This window comes from Priapulus caudatus, unplaced genomic scaffold (assembly GCF_000485595.1).
Source record: "Priapulus caudatus unplaced genomic scaffold, Priapulus_caudatus-5.0.1 Scaffold331, whole genome shotgun sequence".
Taxonomy (NCBI): Eukaryota; Metazoa; Priapulida; class Priapulimorpha; order Priapulimorphida; family Priapulidae; genus Priapulus; species Priapulus caudatus.
In genome coordinates, this window is record NW_014577392.1 from 231,041 (window position 1) to 236,558 (window position 5,518).

The following is a 5,518-nucleotide window of genomic DNA, read 5'->3' on the forward strand; positions in this document are numbered from 1 at the left end:
GGTGAACTCGATATTGGAAACCGCAGCAAACCACAAAGTTTTCTAAAAATTTTCTGGGGGAGGACCGCCATACCTCCCCCCCCCACTGCCTGTTTTTCACCTCTCCCTCCTTGGAATCCTAGACCCGCCTATGAACATTTACATATCTTGGGAGCAGAGAACAATGAACAAAAATTTCGCCTTTTCGCATGAATTGCAGAGCTGAGAGGTAGAGGAGCCGAGCCGTAGGGTGTGGAGAAGGAGGCGGAGGAGCCAGTAAAATATTAAGTCATCCACTATTTTGCGCAGTTCGCTGTTTTTGGTCCCCCTTGTTAAAAAATCCTGGCTACGCCACTGTTTTTGGGTGTTTTCTGATCATATTATTATGTGATTGAAAATAGGCGATTTTGGGATATTTTCTGGGACAACCAGAAATTGTTGCGGACACCCCGATTTGATGCCGGGGTTGTCCGCAGGACAACCACATTTTTTTTCTTATTTCGAGCACTCGTGTGTGGAGCATGAGCCCTACATATAAGTCGACAAAATGATGACTTACGCATATGTTGTCATTTTCGTAAGTTGTCTCAAACATGCTGGTCCGAAACGTTTAAACTTATGCGAGTTTTACTGGTACTGACACTATCGAGAAACGTCAGTCTATTTTTAGTAAGTAACCACAATATTAAATGATGAATCTCCCCAGTGAAAATTGCTCAGACTACAGAAACGTATAGAATCGAGTCATAGCCCTGTTCACACCAGTCACTGCTAGGGCTACGTTATCATCTAGGACTGAATTAGCAATGGCTATAAGCCATGTAATGAGGATTGTTAGCCAAATTTTTGAAATTTGAATATATATGTATACAATGAATTACGGTGATATGCATGTTTGGCAGCTTTCAACAATCCTACTTGGAGATAGAATTTACCTCCTAATTGGCAAATTAATCAAACAAACTACTGGCTTAGTGCTTATCAAGTAAAAAACAACAACATTTTTGTGCGTAAAATTTTTACGTTTTTATATCACAAAATGTAAAATGAAAGCTCAACATTAAGGACAGAATAGACCATACCAGAGAACAAGTTAAGATCATATTTTAGTAAACTAGCAAAATTAAGAAATAAATGGTAAAACGCAATGCATTATCATACAAATATATTACAGAAAATGTTAAACTAAAGCTTTAGACTGATTTGACTGTACCAGGAAACAAGCTGAGATCATATTTTAGTAACATGCTTTTATCACAATAGCATAGTGTAATGCATGACTCTTATTGGCAAAATTGAGAGATAAATGGTAAAACACAACACAATTTCAAACTCAATTTCCAATATTCGTTGCACATACTATGAGACACACATTCGCGCCACGATACATCGGACCAAATGCGCCATCCTAGACTGCGCCCAGCTTTCATACGCCATATACAGCTGCATTAACACCGGGAACAACTTCAAACAAGACCCTATCTGGCGCATTGTATACAGCTGTGAATGTGAATGTGGGTTACATTTCTAGAAATCTAGATACATATAGACCAGAAGTAGATAATAGGGAAGGAGTGTGACTTCAATAAACAAGGGAAATTCGTCATTTACTATCCTTAGAATACCTACGATTTACTACGCGTAACTCAACCAACTTGAGCTCGAATCGTACACAGTACATTTGCCTAGCATCGCGCGAAATCGTTTCCTCATATACACCCGCAATCCGGAGATACAGACTAAAGGCCAAGACACACTGCAGCGACAGCGACCGACCGTAACGACAAACAACTTTTCAGAAAATTAGAAACTATTGTTTTCTATGAGCCATTGCACACACACGCGACAACGACCGGCGACAACCTCGATGACAAAAATATTTAGGAACGTTTCTATACTCTAGCGACAGTCGCCAGCGACACTTTACAAATAGCCAATCGCAGCCGTTTCCATCGGCACGTGACATTACGATTACGAGAAGTAGAATGTGAGGTAGTCAATTCACGAGATCCAAATAAGTACGTGATGGGCACAAGTTGTGGTCCTCGCTCCATTCTCGTACGGGTGTCGATTCCCAATGCACGCAATTTCTTGAGATAGCATGGTTGGCTATACGTTGTCTAGAATCAAAGTACTTATCCATACTACGTACACTACAGACAGTTGACAAACGTGCATACACTACAGGGCTGGTTCCAGGGCTGAGGCTAGACAGTATTTTTCCAGATTTAAAGGGCACATCCCCCAAAAGGGCACACCACCCCACAGTGAGCGCAAAATTTCGAAGGCACTTTAAAATCTAGACCGTATTTCCCAGTACGGCAAATACGGTCTGAATCCGCCCCTGCACTATAGCGTATTATAAAAAGCTGCGTTGATAGCGAGAGTAGATGCAGTAAAATCGGTGAAATTTCTGAACTCACGATGTAAACAAACTCAAGTCTATGAACATATATGTGCTGCATGCAATCTTCCGATCTGCTCAATCTACGAATCTGCTGACTGTGTGGCAGCCTCATTGAAACTCTAGCAACCCTAAAACCCACGATAATAGACCTGCTTGCAAAACCGGGCCTGTGCAATCTCATCGAACTCTAGCAATTAACACAACCCACGCTGATAATCTGCCTGCACCACCTGTAAAACCGGCGCCCATTAACCGGGTCTGCACAATCATCTCGAACACTAGCACCATTAAAACCAGCTGATAAACCTGTGCAAAATCGGGATTCACTTACTGCTAATATCTATTGGCAATAAATAACACTATAGCCATTAGCCAATGTAAAATCGGTTGATTGTGCAGATCGGCAGATTACACACAACACATGTTCGCTCTTTTGGAACCGGTATGGCCGGCGGCACGGGATTGTAGGTAATATTGCTATTTTTAGTGCAGTCACGGAACCCTCTATAGCGTTCAACGAAAAGTCTAAAGTGTGAAGTATACTTCAAAACATGTGTTAGTAGCCCGCCACGCGAGTCGCGCACAATAGTTTGTGATATCTGGGAAAATATTAGTGGGCCTGCAATAACTTCAATGCTAAACTAGAAACGAGCAGTTGTCGCCAACTACATGTATCCCCCGTGATCTAGTATGAATAGAATATCTCTGTAAGGACGTAAGAACGCAGGTAAAGTTAAATAAGTCACAAAGACAAAGGTTTGTTAGAAAACTGGTGTGCCTCAGATTGGCAAGTATATGGAATCTGGTTACCTAGGAGGCCGAAAAGGAAATGTAAGTCGACGGTAAAGGTCAAACTAAGGTGAAGGGCAGTGGTGGTTTTGGTATGCGACTGACCTTCTCCCAAGATGTGTAAGCATACCAAGTTTGGTCGCGCTACAGGCTTTCATTTTTAAGGGGCGCGATCGCGCTCGGCGCTCCACCGCGCACACCGAAATTGTGCAATGGTGCGCGCATCATCGCGCCTCATAAAAGTGGTTGAAACGCGCACCAAAAGTATGTCTATTATGTTGAAATAGCGCTTCATAGAGTTCTCAATGTAGGGGGTACAAAAAGGTTAGCAACACAACAATTTGTGGTGTGTAAGTAACTGAACGTATGGCAGAGGTACAGCTGGTTACTACCCTCTGGTTTATATATATATATAAATACAACTAAACAACAGCATCCAAATACAGGTACCTATACGGTAGCCACAAGTTACCTGCTCGTTTTCTACTATACGTGGCGAGAAGTGGCTTTCTGCGACGTGAAACAGTCGTAGGGCTGGAGGGGCTACATACGTGGCTACTACGTACTTGTAAGTAATCGCTAGTTTGTTGATGGATTGTGATGATATTTTATGCTGAAATATGCAGTACAATGGATTAGAATCTCTAAGGATGGAAATCAAAAATAAATAAAACAAGTTTATTTTTACATCCGATCAACTCTTTTATTAATCTGTGTGCTAGTGTTGGGTTGTTGGATGAAAAGAATGTAATCTGACGAAGCCATTGAATGAATGAATGTGAAAGATGAATGATAATCAGTAGATTGACATGACAGAGGGTCCTGATGGGGTACCCCAATTCTCAAGTAAACAGTAAATTTTTAGGCCTTTTCTCATTTCTCAGTAATAAATTTGGCCAATTTCTCTTTCTCAGTACATATTTTCATTTCTCACTAAAATTTTTCGTATACAGTGCAACAGATTAATATAGGACCTTCATACAAGAAAATTATCATTTTCATATTTGTTCAATATTAATATACTTGAATACATATACTCCTTTTCAATCTATGAGAGAATAATTTATGCTCATGCAAGCCAATATGACACTGTCAGGTGCTTTTTAAAATCCCCGAGATTGTCATGTGTTAAAATAAACTTGCGATCGTACGCGCTCAACTGGCTGTCCTGGCTCCTTGCCTTCGCCATCAAAATAGCCGACAATCACTTTCACGACCGGGTCCGTCGCCATTTTAGATTTCCCGCCAAGCTGTCGACAATTAGGCCCCGCAGTATGTATACCGTACTCAATATGGTGTTACAGGATATTACAGTTACACATAATCGCTATATATACACAGACGGGACCGCAGCTATACGGGGAGATAACTTGTCAAACAATGAATACAGCTGGTTCCTCATGTCTGCGTGTACATCAAAACTGCAAAGATGGCGCGGCGCGCACCGCCCGACAAGATCCGACAAGGCTCAAATCTGCTTTAAATTCGAAGATAACACGTATTCACGCTAAACATTAAATTTATTATCACGTTTCATGTAAAAAAATAGACAGTTTCAACGCTAACGCTAATTTCTAGAGGGGAATCACGAGTCACGCCAGGCCAAAAATCACGCTGACGTTAAAATAAAATGATTTTTCACGCTAACGCTAAAATATATGGCCATTTCACGCTTCACGCTAACCCCATCGGCACCCTCATGACATCCCAATTTTTCGTTTTGGATTTCACTCTAGACTGAGGATTGGTCATGATGCCATCATCACACCCTAAGAGGCATGATGGAGACCCTCAAGGAGCTCTCCATCATCCCTTTTAAGGTGTGATTTTTAGTGGAGCTCTCCATCATGCCTCTTAAGGGTGTGATTTTTTTAGTGGAGCTCTCATCATGCCTCTTAAGGGTGTGATTATGGAGCGTGAAAAGAACCCCTATGGTGTCCTAGGGAGTCATTAGTAGTCCTCCTGTACTTTCCAAATCTGAAAGCCTGGCGCTAGGTCAATTAGGGGCTGAGTTAGAGAGCAGAAGAGAAATAATGCAAGGTCAAGGTAAAGGTGAAATAAAGGTCGAAGTGACCTGGTGGGCAGTTTTTAACCCGATCTCGGATCATCTTCAATTGGCATGAAGGTGCGTTATGGTAAAGCGAAAACGGCAATCGTTTTTGGTGTGGCGGAGTCATCGTTGCCATGGTACAACATTTTTGTGAAAATATTGTAGAACTGTAACTTGTGCTTTTTTTACCATTGTCATGAATTGGCGCACAGGCCGATATAACATGTCCATTATATATATATATATATAATCAAGAGTGGATAATAGAGAAGAGTATGTCAGGGTTTTAACGA